A 14,608-nucleotide genomic window follows, 5' to 3' on the forward strand; every position below is an offset into this window, starting at 1 on the left:
TTTTCCATTTCTGAGGTCCTCCCCGTCCCTTCCACCTCCCACTTCCACCACTATCCTCTCTCCATGCCAGATCCTGGAATGGAAGTGCCATGAGTGGGGAGCTGCTGTACTTTTGTCCTTCCAGGGAATTCCCTGGCAGTCCAGTGATTAGGACTCTACGCTCTCACTGCCGGGACCCCAGGTTTAATCCCTGGTCGGGGAACTAAGATCCTGCAAGCCATTCAGCGCGACCAAAAAAAAAAAAAAGAAACCAAAGCAAAGCCAACAACCCCCCAAAATAAAAGTGCTGGAGGGCTGGGCTGCCTCTTCAGTTCTCCTCAAAGCCTGAACATTCTTCGGTGTATTGCACGGAGACTCTCCTTCCAGGAGGTGAGATGACTGTAGGAAGGTGTCCTCACTTACTCTCAGCCAGGCCTTCTTGCTGAGAGATGACTCCCTGAAGTAGAAGCCAGGCAAAGGTTGAACTAGAAGAGGGCAGTGGCTTCCGGGTACTCACTGGGGTGTCAGTGAGCACTTGTCTACTTCCTCTCTTTCCTTGGGCCTACCAGCCTGTTTGGAAAAAACAATCTCTGAGCCTTTGAACTGCCTATCAGCCAGGGGACGAAGCTGTCTAGGCCCTCAGGTGAGGTTCTCTGAGTCTGAGCTGATCACCTGGAAGAGGTAAAGCTGGGGAAAGAAAAAACAGATCCAGAGTGTTCAGAGTATGTGTACTCAGTATGAGACTTACTAAATGACACAGAGCAATACATATGTCACATAAACCAGATATTCATATAGGCTTGATCAGTGAGTTTTCCAGAAAAGAGTTCTTTTCTTAAAAAAAAAATTATGTATTTATTCATTTTAAATAGGTAATCCAAGCACAGGGCACAACATTTAAAAAAGTGCCAAAGAGTATATATAGTGAAAACTAAATGTCTTTCCCTCTCCTGTACCCAAGTTCTTCAGTTTCCCTCCCAGAAACAACCACTGTTGCCAGTTTACTGTGCATCCTTTTGGAGATTGTCTCTGAAAATCACAAGTGTGTGTGTGTGTGTGTGTGTGTGTGTGTGTGTACTTGAAAAAAATACAAATGGACATATTATATATACTGTTTTTAACATTATTCTTTTCACTTAAGAGTATATTTTGGAGACTTTTTTCTTAACATATATGGGTTGGGGGTAGATTTGGAAAGCAGAAAAACTTGTTCCCATATGACCCTGAGCTTTGCTTCAGATCAAGCAGCTCCTTGTTTGGGGCTGTTTTTTTTTACAGACAGTGTGGTCCCTGGGCCACCTGAAGCTGTCTTGCTCAGGGAGACATCCTGCCACAGGACGGGCAGGGAGTCAACCTCCCTGCCAGAGTTCACTGGGATTCATGTCCCCCGTTCTTACTGAATTCCTCACATCTGGAATTTGTTCTCAGAGTTTATATGTGAGATACCAGCAGCAAGCCCCCACCTGGCTACTCAAATTTTTGTTTTCAGGTCTTGTAGGTAGGTGAAGTATTTTCTGGGTATTGTGGAGGTCATCTCAGAGCTGCATTTCTGGCTTGTGGAGAGACTATGGCAGGGGCTGTGTTTAAGGGATTAACGCTCCATGGTGCTGGCCGTGGCTTCAAGATTACTCAGGTCAGGGTGAGCTGCTTCCCTGAAGGGGTCTGGAATGCAGGAGGTGGAATGGGACACAACTCTTACTTAAAGTTAAAAGACTTGTTAAACAAACGACTTTGGGTGCAGATGTATCTAGAATCACCTTGTAGAATGCTGTGTCCTTTCCCTTTCCTCTTGCTTTCTGCCTGCCGACGTTGTTCATTTTCTTTTTTTTTTTTTTTTTTTAATTAATTAATTTATTTTTGGCTGTGTTGGGCCTTCGTTTCTGTGCGAGGGCTTTCTCTAGTTGTGGCAAGCGGGGGCCACTCTTCATCGCGGTGCGCGGGCCTCTCACTGTCGCGGCCTCTCTTGTTGCGGAGCACAGGCTCCAGATGCGCAGGCTCAGTAATTGTGGCTCACGGGCCTAGTTGCTCCGCGGCATGTGGGATCCTCCCAGACCAGGGCTCGAACCCGTGTCCCCTGCATTGGCAAACAGATTCTCAACCACTGCGCCACCAGGGAAGCCCCGTTCATTTTCTTTTGATGAGCTTTGTAATCTTAGTGGATCATATCTGATGCACCAAAGCAGCTTAGGTCAAATCAGATCATCTTCTTCATTTGACTTAAATGTTCCATAGAAAAATATTGTGGTGGGTATTTCTTTAAATTTCCTCAGGTCAAATTGCTTACAAGGTTTTGCCAATTGAATAAAGAGAAAACAATTAGATATACTGAGCCCTGGTTCTTAGAGCAGCACCACAGCCTGGGGCTTTCAGAGGTTTGTTACCGTATTTGCTCTTTTTAAAAAATAACAGCTTATTGAGATATAATTCACATACCATACAATTCACCTACTTTAAGTACACAATTCAATTTTTTTGGATATTCACAGAATTGAGCAATCATCACCACAATCAATTTTAGAAGATTTTCATCAATCACACCCCCCGCAGAAGCCCCATAGCCATTAGCAATCACTTTCTGTTTCCCCCCAACCTCCTCAGCCCAAGGCATCCACTAATGTACTTGCTTTTTCTATGGATTTGCCTATTCTGGACATTTCATATAAAGGGACTCACGTAATATGTGGTCTTTTGTGACTGGCTTCTTTCACCTAGCACGATATTTTCAAGATTCATCCCTGTGTAGCATGTATCGGAACTTCACTTCTTTTTATGGCCAAATAATAGTCCATTGTGTGGATATGCCATATTTTACTTATCCATTAATCAGTTGATAGACATCTGGGTTATTTCCACTTTATTGGCTACTATGAATAACGGTGCTACGAACATTCATGTACAAATTTTTGTGTGGACTTCACTTGATCTTTACAGCAACTCTCTGAGGTACATATTCTACAGACCTCATTCTATAGATAACAAAACTCATTCCAAGACGGTAGACAGGAATTGTGAATACAGCTGTTAGATTCCTGAGCCTATGCTTTTTCCAATGTACGTTCATAGAGTTGAAATAATTGCTTTGACAGAACCTCGTGTGGATATACCTGTAGGTATTGTGAACACGAACGGGTATTTTTCAGTCGTGAAATTTCAGCCCTCTTCCCAACGTCCCCCTTCTCTTTGCCCTTTTCTCCTTTCCTAGTTTTCACTTCTTTCTTTCAAGTATCAGTTCCCCGCCCCTGTGGTGGGGACAGAATCTATCACTCACTTTGGTGTGTAATGAAATGTGTGAATCTGATATTTATATTTTTGAGTCACCCCAATGAGATGAAAGCTCCTCTGCCAGCAGCAAGCACAGAGGCGGTATCTGAAGCAAGGACAAGCAGAGAGAGGGTTTCTTGGAAAAGCTCATTCTCCTGTCCTGTCCCAGGGTTTCAAGGATGAAGGGCACCCACGTTGGAGGTTGGGGCTACGGTGGACAGCCACCTGCCTCCGGCTCCCCTCCAGCTAGGTCGCGCGCACCGTTGCTCGGCAACAACCCGCTCACACAGGTGGCGGCCCCAGAACCCCGAGGGGAGCGCGCACACGCAGGGACGCAGGGACGCCCGGGCGGCTCCGACGTCAGACCCACCCCGCCCCTCAGCGCCTGTCAGACCGGGCGGGAGGCCGAGCCCCGCCCCCCTCGGGGGGCGGGGGCAGCCAGCGGAACTCACGAATCAGAGAGTCCGACACATCCCCGGGCCGGGCGCCGGGCAACCAATCGCCGCACGCGTGTGATCCCACGCCCGTCCGGGAGGGCGGCTGCAGGCGCTAAGGCGGCGACTGGGGGAGTCGCTGCTGAGGCGGCTGCGGGCCCGGGTCGCGTCGGCGTAGCTCCGCGCGGCCGAGCCGGGCTGGCAGCAGCTGGCGCCTGGCGGTGAGGGCGGGCTCCCGGGGTGGGTGGAATGGCCCTCACCTAGGGCGGTGGGAGAAGCGGCTGAGCCGAGGATGCTGGGGAGGCGGCGCGGCGGCTCCTCACTCATCCCAGGTAAGGGAGACGCCGCGCTCGCTGCGGCTCGGGTCGGAGCGCCGCCCCGGCCCCGCTGTGCTCCCGCCGCCGCCCACCTAGCTCCGAGTCCCGGCCGCCTCTGTCCTGGCATCCCTCGGCCCCAGTCACCGCCGGCCGCCGCATCTCCCCTCTGCCCTCGGGCGGTTGTCCAGCCCCGCCCCCTCAGCGCAGAGCCCGGCGGCCCGGCCCGGCTCCGGCGCCCACCCCTTCCCCCAGCGCCGGCGTTTCCCTGTCTCGGGCTTCCTTTTGGCCCGGCTCGCCCCCGCCGTGGTCGGCCTCCCGCCCTCTCCCGCCCCCTCCCCGCCTTTCCCTCTCTCTCGCGGTGCTGGCACCGTTTCCCAGCCCCCGCGGTCCTTCGGGGCGCTTGCCGGGGATGAGACGCCCCGGCCCCCCCCGGATTGGACTTTTGCCCTCATCTCTACCCGGGCTTCCCTTCCTCAGTCTCACCCCATCCTTGCCTCCTATACGGTGTCCTCTGGACATTTCACTCGCGCCCTCCCACCCCCACGCCATGTGTCCCTGGGTTTTGCCCTTTTACTCCCAGTTGCCTTCCTTTCCCAACTCGCCCCTTCTCCCTTCGCTTCCATCAACCACCGTCGCTAGCACTTCTTTTCCTTTACACTGAAACCTTCAGACACCGCGACTCTCCTGAATGCCCGGTCTATAGTTTCAACACCGTAGTTCGTCTTTCAGTGAGCTGCACCCATAACGTCTCAAGTGTGTTGCCCAGAGTCTGGCACACAGTAGGCCTGGTACATGGCAGGTGCTCACACGTGTTACCATCTTCCTCCTTCCAGGCCTTTGTACTCTCCAGATGGTGGTAGCAAGAGGTCCAGTATCCAAAGGGAATTGATGCGCTACCTGAAGAGTGGTATAGGAGGTGGCGGGATGAATTAGTGAACTCCAAGTGTGATAGAGATTACATTGTCAGTTATTTACTCACTGCAGTCATCCCGAAGAACTGAATTCTGCTCTCTTTGTGCCATGTGTTGTTTTATAATAATTGGCTTTGTAAAGTATTATTAACAACGTTTGCAATGTAATTGCCCCCTTAACCCCCGCCCCGCCTCCCCATCTGGTGTTTGCTGAACCTTTATTTTTTAGGGAAGAAAGAGCCCCTAACTCCTAGTTGAAATAGCATTGTGTGTAAGAAGTATTTCACGTTGTTTATCTCCCAGCTGGATAGTCCAGTCTGCAGTGAATTTTCATCCTTTAAGAGCCTGCCGGGAGGAATCAGGTTCAGATTTCTTGGAATCAGCTGTTGAAGGGACCAAAAATGCTTAGGAGTGGAAGTTCTGACAGGTTCTCTAAGAGTGAAAGAGGAATTAGCCACCCCCGCCCCCCTTTCTGGCTCTCAGAGGAAATGACTATAGTCGATTTTTAAAAAGAGTAAAATAAGTTTGACTTTTTAAAATTATAAAAGCAGTGTCATTGGCCTCAAGCCATTCTTGCCACATTTGCTCTGATGGTTTCCAAGCCTGGATGAATCAAACAGTTGGCTTTTTCTGCTCCTAGGGTCTCCAGAGCAGGCTGGAGGAAAGTGTGTAACTGAGCCGCTGGTGCTGTTGTAGACTTCTGGATGCCAACTTTACTTGCACTGCCTGGAGATGCTTTGACTTACTCCTCAGCTTCCTTTTATGTACCCACACCTAATTGCTGTCTATAGGTTTTTACCGTTCTCCTCTCCTTGTCCTACTCTTGACTTCTCTACATTGCTTATCTTGTCTCCTACTTCACTGAAGAAATAGGTGGGCATCAGCCCTGAACTCTTAAGGGTGTGTCATTTTTCTGTGTGCTTATACCTCTCTGATACCTGATCTCCTTTCCTTTTACCAGAGGAAGAATGTGTTACTTTCTAAGGCTAACTAACATCTTTCCTATTCTATATTCTCTCTCTTTTTCTCAGCCTGCACACATGCTCAGGTTTTCACCAATCAAAACAAACAAAAACATTGCCTTGATATGCTTTCCCTCAGATTAATGTGGTATTCCTTAGGGTTTTATTTTCTGTTCTTTTCTCTGTCCTCTAATTTCCTTGTGTGATTACACTTCCCTTCATGGCTTTAAGTAGCACCTGTATATTTTTGGTTTTCAAAGATGTATGTCCAGTCCCCATTTTTCTTGAACTTCAGGTGTTTCGTATTTTCGTCTGTCTATTGGGTAACTATACTTGGATACTTGGTACTTCAAACTTGGTTATTTTTTCCTTTCTGTTCCCTCATCTTGCTCATAGCTGCGTCAAGCACATCCACAAGCTTCCTATTTTAGGGTCTTCACCCTAGAAACCTTAGAAGCCTCTTCTTTCCTATCATTAAGTCTACCATAGATCCTGTTGTTCCTACCTGAAATCCTTTTCTTTCTCTCCTTATTGCCAGAAGATTGGTTGAGGTCTGGGTTATGTTTTTCCTGAACAGAGTAGGCCGTTTTCAACCCTGGCTCTACTTTAAATCCACCTGGGGAGCTTTTAAAGGTTAAGGATGAGGGGATCAAGGCATCCAGGAGATTCTGATTCTTGGTCTGGTGTGGGGCCAAACCTTTTCATTTAAAAAATGTTTCTCCTCTTGTAAAAATAAAATACAGTGTGTGTGTGAAAAAAAAAAAGTTTCTCATGTGGCAGTAATAGGCAGCTAGGGCTGAGAACTGTCTTGAGAGCTCTAAGAGGGAGTGAGAACCCTGAGGAACTATATATAGCATTTAACTCATCCTTTATAAATCAGCATAAATGTCACTTTTGTTGGCATGGTTAGTTGCCTACTTTCCTGATATTTTGTACATGTACCTATTAAACTACTTATCACATTTTATTTAAATTATTTCTCATGGGCCCATTTTTGTTATGACTAGGAGTTCCTTGAGGTCTGGGATTATGCCTAAAGGTAGACTACTGTTTCTTATACTACTCGGAGCACTTCTGATACCAAATATGTAGGTCTTCCCCTCACATTAAATACTTCTCCAACTCTCCAGGCAACAACTGGGTATTCTACAATTTAACTTAATTATTACTAACTACCTGGATTTAGTGCAGACCCCACAGATTAAGGACTCAGTCCTGCATGACTCCTCCCAGCTTCAGACCAATCACAAGACCTGGATTGTGACCTGTACTTCTGACCAATTGGGTATAAACTGGGGCTTCCCACAGCTCCCTCCTCAGGTCAGTAATTTGCTGTAATGGCTCACAGAACTCAGGAAAGCTCTTTACTTACCTTTACCCATTTACTGAATTATAAAGGCTGTAACTCAGGAACAGCCAGATGGAAGAGATGCATAGGGCAAGGTATGTGGGAAGGGGCATGGAGCTTCCATGAGCTTCCATGCCTCTTCTGGGCTCGCCGTCCTCCCAGTACCTCAGTGTATTCACCAGCCTGGAAGCTCTCCCAACCCCTTTATTTAGGATTTTCATGGAGGCTTCATTACATAGGCATACTTGATTAAATCATTGGCCGCTGGTTATTAGCTTCTTTCCCCTTCTGGAGGTCAGGGGTTGATTCCTCTGGCAACCAGCTCCCATTTTCCCAGATGTGGTTGAAAGGGCCCTATTATGAATAACAAAGGGTGTTCCTCTCACCCCTATCAAGAAATTTAAGGGTTTTAGGAGCTCTATGCTAGGAACCAGGGATGAAGACTGATAAACTGTTCTATTCTACAATAATTCTTATAATATCACAATGCCTTATTTATCTTTTCATCACTGCCTTGCACAATACTTGGTATATTTTAGAAATGATAAAAATTGGCTGAATGAATCAGTTGGTAAATAATGTATAACAGATCACTGAATTCACGGTTTTGCAAGCTGACCAGCTGTTTCTTTTTTGGCTGCTTAACAGGTCACTAGTCATACTTGCACAGTCATTCTTGTTTTAAAAACACACACACTCTATAAATTAGAGTGCATTAAGAGAAATATTATTTGCTCTTATGCTTTGGCTTTTAAGATGGTTAAACTATGACAATATTATAGAGGTTCATTCAGGCTTCCTCTTTAGCAGATACTATTTAAAATAGATTTTATTTCATATGGTTGAAGCAGATGTATCTTTTTTAAACAAATAGCTCTGATTTTAGGCTTATAAGCTTTGGAATCTTTAGAACAAAAACTGTCCAATTGATAAAGATCTTGAACAGTGGCAGAACTTTCTTTTTAACTAAGAGAATTAAGGAAGTAGGATTAAAGCCATCTACCTATGTGAATAGCATTGGTGATGGCGAGGGGGAAAATCTGTAATTCTCAAATATTTAATTACTGTTATAGGAAAAACTTGTAATTGCTCATATATTGATATCAGCATATTTTATAATTCCTCAGAGCTAAGATGTAAACTGTAGAGTTGTTTTCCTTTTTTTGTTTTTTAGTTTTTAGTTTTTTTTTTTTTTTTGGCCATGCCGAGCAGCTTGTGGGGTCTTAGTTCCCCGACCAGGTGTCAAACCCTGGCCCCTGGCAGTGGGAGCGCCGAGTCCTAACCACTGGACCACTGGAAACCAAGGGATTCCCTGTTTTTTAGTTTTCTTAAGATTTTGTCAGCTATGTCTCTTTATAGAATTTGTGGTTGCAGGTCTTTACTTTCAGCATTTGAAAAATGTGCCACTTCCTTCAGATATCCATGATTTCAGATGAGAAATCTTCTGTCATTGGGATTTGTGTTTCCCTATAGCTAATGTATCCTCTCTTCCTGGCTGCTTTAAAGACTTTTTCTTTGTCTTCAGTTTTCAGAAGTTTAATTATGGTACGTCTTAGCATGGATTTCTTTGGGTTTATCCTATTTGGAATTCTGTTAGCTTTTTGAACTGTGGGTTAATGTCATTTGCCAAATTTGGGATATTTTCAGCCATTTCTTAGAGTAACTTTTCAGCCCCACTCTCTTTTCTTTCTGTGACTCTGATGATACAAATGTTAGGTCTTTTGTTACTGTCCTACGGGGCATGAGGCATTCTTCTTCTTTTTTTTTTTCTTTTTCTTTGTTGCTCAGATTGGGTAATTCTTAATGTTCTACTTCTAGTTTCAAGTTCGCTCCTTCTTTCTTCTGTCATATTCATTCTGCTGTTGAGCCCATCCAGTGAGGTTTTGTTTTGTTATTGTATTTTTCAGTTCTATACCTTCCATTTGATTTTTTTCTGTTTATCTTCTCTTTCTTTGATAATATTTTCTATTTTGTCATTTGTCTCAAGAATATGTCTCATTGCTCATTAAAGCATGATGACTGCTATAAAATTCTTGTCAGATAATTCCAGCATCTGATTCATCTTGGTGTTAGCCTATGTTAATGTCTTTATTCATTCAAGTTGCGATTTTCCTGGTTCTTGGTATGATGAGTGACTTTTGATTGTGTCCTGGACAGTTTTGATATTTTGTTAGGAGACTCTGGATCCTATTTAAATCTTTTATTTTATAGGTGAGAGAGATTAAAAGTTACAAACTTTCAGTTATAAAATAAATAAATCTTGGGGGGTGTAATATACAGCATAAGGAATATAGTCAATAATATTGTAATAACTTTGTATGGTGACAGATGGCAACTAGACTTATGGTAGTGATCATTTTGTAATGTACAAAAATATTGACTCACTATGTTGTACACCTGAAATTAATATAAATTGTAAGTCAGTTACACTTCAATAAAAAAAAGCCTTCTATTTTAGTAGGCAGTCGCCCTAAAAAGTTTAATGTGTAGGGCCCAGCCAACTTTCTTTTTTTGGTAGCAGCTTTATTGAGCTATAATTCACATACCATACATTCACCCATTTAAGGTGTAAATTTGTTTTAGTATATTTACAGGGTTGTGCAACCCTTACTACAGTCAATTTTAGGACATTTTCAAGAAACTGCACACTCCTTACCTGTCACCTCCAACTCTCCCACTTGTCATCCCCTCCATCCCTAGGCAACTGGTACGCTGTTTTCTCTCTATATAGATTTGCTTATTCAGGACATTTCATATAAATGTAATTATACAATATGTAGTCCTTTGTTACTGGTTTCTTTCACTTTGCATGTTTTCAAGGTTCTTCCATGTTGTAGAATGTATCAATATTTTATTTCTTTTTCTTGCTGAATAATATTCTATTTTATGCATAGACCACATTTATATATTAATCAGTTGATGGGTGTTTGGGCTGTTTGTACATTTTGGCTGTTATGACTAATGCTGCTGTGAACATCTGTGTACAAGTTTTTGCGTGGACATGTTTCATTTCTCTTGGATATGTACCTATGGGTGGAATTGCTGGGTCATGTGGTAACTCTAGAACTCTAGGTCTAATATCTTGAGGAACTACCAGACTGTTTTCCAAAATGGCTACTCTGTTTTACATTTCTATTAGCAAGAAATGAGGGTTCCAATTTTTCCACCTTGTTGCCAAGACTTGTTATTATCTGACCTTCATATTTTAGCTATCCTAATGGGTGTGAAGTAATATCTCATTGTGGTTTTGATTACATTTCCCTGATGGCTAATGATGTTGAGCATCTTTTCATGTGCTTTTTGGCTATTTGTATATCTTTGGAGAAATCTCTGTTCCTTTGTCCATTTTTAAATTGAGTTATTTGTCCTTCTGTTGTTGAGTTGTAAGATTTCTTTATATATTCTGGATACTAGACCCTTGTCAGATATGATTTACAGATACAAATCTCCTGTTTTGTAGGTGTCTTTTCACTTTCTTTTTTAAAATTTATTTACTTTATTCGTTTATTTTTGGCTGTGTTGGGTCTTCGTTGCTGCGTGTGGGCTTTCTCTAGTTGCGGCGAGTGGGGGCTGCTCTTCGTTGCAGTGCTTGGGCTTCTCATTGCAGTGGCTTCTCTTGTTGCAGAGCATGGGCTCTAGGCACTCAGGCTTCAGTAGTTGTGCCATGGCGGGCTCAGTAGTTGTGGTTCATGGGCTCTAGAGCGCAGGCTCAGTAGTTGTGGCGCATGGGCTTAGTTGCTCTGTGGCATGTGGGATCTTCCCAGACCAGGGCTTGAACCCGTGTCCCCTGCATTGGCAGGCGATTCTTAACCACTGTGCCACCAGGGAAGCCCTCTTTTCACTTTCTTGATGGCACAAAGGTTTTTAATTTTGATTAAATCCAATTTGTCTATTTTTTTCTTTTGCTGCTTGTGCTTGATGTTTCATATTTAAGAAACCATTGCCTGATTCAAGGTCATGAAAGCTTACTCCTATGTTTTCTTCCAAGAGTTTTATAGTTTCAGCTCTTACATTTAGATCTTTAATCCACTTTTGTGAATTTTGTATGTGGTATGAGATAGGGGTCCAACCTCATTTTTTGCTATAGATATTCAGTTGTCTTAGCACCACATTTTTTTTTTTAATTTTTATTTTTATTTTGGCTGTGTTGGGTCTTCATTTCTGTGCGAGGGCTTTCTCTAGTTGTGGCAAGCGGGGGCCACTCTTCATCGCGGTGCGCGGGCCTCTCACTATCACGGCCTCTCTTGTTGTGGAGCACAGGCTCCAGACGTGCAGGCTCAGCAATTGTGGCTCACGTGCCCAGTTGCTCCACGGCATGTGGGATCTTCCCAGACCAGGGCTCGAACCCGTGTCCCCTGCATTGGCAGGCAGACTCTCAACCACTGCGCCACCAGGGAAGCGCAGCACCACATGTTGAAAAAACTATTCTTTCTCCCTTTGAATTGTCTTGGCACTCTAGTCTGGTTGGAATTTTGATAGAGATTGCATTGAACTTGTAGATCAGTTTGGGGAATATTGCCATCTTAACTGTATTATTCTTCCAGTCCATGAGCATGTAATGACTTTTCACCTACTTAGATATTCTTTAATTTACTTCAATAGTGTTTTCTAGTTTTCAGTGTACAAGTTTTGCATTTTTTGGTTAAATGTATTTCTTAATATTTTATTCTTTTGGTGCTATTGTAAGTGGAATTCTTAATTTTGTTTTTGGATTGTTATTGATAGTATATAGAAATATAATTGAATTCTTTATATTAGTCATGTATCTTAAAACCATACCAAATTAATTTAATAGTTCTGATAGTTTTTTAGTGATTTATTAGGATTTTATATATACATGATATATAATCTCTGAAGAGAGGTAGTCTTCTTCCTTCCAATCTGGATTGTTTTTCTTTTCTTTTTCTTGTCTAACTGCCCTCGCCAGAATCTCCTGTATAATACCGAATAGAAATGGTGAGAGTGTACATCCTGTCTTGTTCCTGATATTAGGGGGAATCGTTAAATGTGAAGTTAGCTGTGGGTTTTCTTAGATGTCCTTTTTCGAGTTGATGACGTTCTCTATTTCTAGTTTATTCATTGTGTTTATCATGAAAGAGTGTTGGATTTTGTCCAATGCTTTTTTCAGTGCCTATTTGAGATCATGTGGTTTTCGCTCTTTTGCTCTTGTGTATGACATTAATTGATTTTCATATGTTGAAACAACTTTGCATGCATGGAATACACCACATTTGGTCATGATGTGTGATTCTCTGTATATGTTGTTGGATTTGGTTTGCTGCTATTTTGTTGAGGATTTTTGCATTTATATAATAAATGTTTATTTATAGTTTTCTTGTATTGTCTTCGTCTGGTTTTGGAATCAGGAAAATTGGCTTCATAGAATGAGTTGGGAAGTGTTCCCATCTCTTCTGTATTTTGGAAGAATTTGTTAAGGGTTGGTGTTCATTCTTAATGTTTCATAGAATTCACCTGTGAAGCCATCTGATCCTGGGCTTTTCTTTGTGGGAAGTTTTTGATTATTTATTCAATTTCTTTACTTGTTATAGCTTTATTCAAATTACTTCTTTGTGAGTTGATTTTAGCAGTTTGTGTCTTCTGGGGATTTGTCCATTTCATCTAGGTTTTGTAATTTGTTACATTACAATTTTTATAGTATTCCATACAATCCTTTATAATCATTCTTATTTATGTAAAGTTGGTAGTAATTTCTGATTTCAGTAATTTGGTCTTTAGTAATTTAGGTCTTCTCTCTTTTGTTCTTGTTCAGTCTAACTAAATGATTGTCAATTCTGTTCATCTTTTCAAAGAACTGACTTTTTGTTTTGTTGATTTTCTCTATTCTTTTATTCTCTATTGTATTTATTTCACTAATTATTTCCTTCTGTCTGCTGGCTTTGGGTTCAGTTTGTTCTTCTTTTTCTAGTTTCTTAAAGCATACAGTTTGGTTGTTGATTTGAGATCTTTTTAATTTTTAAAATTAAAAAAAATTTTTAAATTCAGATATAATTGACATATAACATTGTGTAAGTTTAAGGTGTGTAACATGTTGACTTGAGATCTTTTTTTTAGATCTTTTTTTTAAATACAGGTGTTTACAGCGATAAATTTTCTCATAGCATGGCTCTTGCTGCTTTTGTCACGTCCTGTAAGTTTTGGTTTTTATCGCAAAGTATTTTCTTTTTCTTTTTTTTGGCTGTGTCGGGTCTTAGTTGCAGCATGCAGGATCTTCAGTGAGGCATTTGGGGTCTTTCGTTGTGGCACGTTGGCTTCTCTCTAGTTGTGGTGCGCGGTCTTCTCTAGCAGGCTTCTCTCTAGTTGTGGCACGCGGGCTCCAGGGCGCGTGGGCTCTGTAGTTTTGTGGCATGCAGGCTCTCTCATTAAGGTGCACGAGCTCAGTAGTTGTGGCACGTGGGCTTAGTTGCCCCATGGCATGTGGGATCTTAGTTCCCCGACCAGGGATTGAACCTGTGTCCCTTGCGTTGGAAGGTGATTCTCTACCACTGGACCACCAGGGAAGTCCCCCAAAATATCTTCTAACTTCCTGTATGATTTTTTGGGTCATTGGTTATTTAGGGGAGTGGTGTTTATTTTCAAATCTTTGTGAATTTCCTAAATTATTTTCCTGTTATTGTTTTCTAATTTCATTCCCTTGTTGTTGGAGAATATACTTTGTATGATTTCAATCCTTTAAATTTACAGAGACTTCTTTTATGGCCTGTTTTAGAGAATGTTACCTGTGCACTTGAAAACAATGTATATTCTGCTATTGTTGCTTGGACTGTTTTATAGATGTTTGCTAGATTTTGTTGGTTTGTAGTGTTTGAGTCTTCTGGTTCCTTGCTGATCTTTTGTGTGGTTGTGTTATCCATATTGAAAGTAGAGTATTGAAGTCTCCAACTGTTATTGTTGAATTGTCTATTTCTTCTTTCAATTCTGTCAGTTGTTGCTTCGTATATTTGGGGGTTCTGTTATTAGGTGCATATATGTTTATAATTGTTATATCTTCTTGATGGATTTGTCCTCTTGTAATTATAAAATGTTCCTTGTCTTTAGTAACAATTTTTATCTTACAGTGCATTGTATTTGATGCTAGTATAGCTACTCCAGAGTCTTTTGGCTTCTGTTTACGTGCGTGTATTTTTCTCTCCTTTTGCTTTCAGCCCACTTAGTCTTTGAGTCTAAAGTATGTCTTGTAGAAATCATATATTAGGATTTTTTAAAATTGTTTTTTGTTTTTGTTTTGGTTCTTTCTGCCAATCCTCACCTCTTGAGTGTGTAATCAATTTACGTTTAATGTAATTACTGGTATATTAGGATTTATGTTTTCCATTTTGCTATTTGTTTTCTATGTGTTTTATGTCTTTTTAGTTTCTCTATTCCTCCATTACTGCCC

At 42.1% G+C, this 14,608-nt stretch overlaps 1 protein-coding gene across 8 annotated transcripts in view; it reads left to right on the forward strand.

Annotated features, from left to right (window-relative positions):
- The first annotated feature begins 3,771 nt into the window (after nt 1-3,771).
- TPST1 (tyrosylprotein sulfotransferase 1) overlaps nt 3,772-14,608 on the forward strand; it is a 116,742-nt gene continuing 105,905 nt past the window's right edge. For 2 of the 8 annotated variants that reach the window (XR_014255229.1, XM_082432383.1), the window contains exon 1: nt 3,775-4,006. The gene's annotated coding sequence lies outside the window, so the exon portion shown is untranslated. Of the gene's footprint in view, nt 4,007-14,608 lie in introns of all 8 variants that reach the window. The other 6 variants (XM_082432387.1, XM_082432388.1, XM_082432386.1 and 3 more) reach the window with 4 other exon arrangements.

The sequence above is a fragment of the Balaenoptera physalus genome (genome assembly GCF_965194825.1).
Source record: "Balaenoptera physalus genome assembly, chromosome: 16".
In the NCBI taxonomy this organism is placed as follows: Eukaryota; Metazoa; Chordata; class Mammalia; order Artiodactyla; family Balaenopteridae; genus Balaenoptera; species Balaenoptera physalus.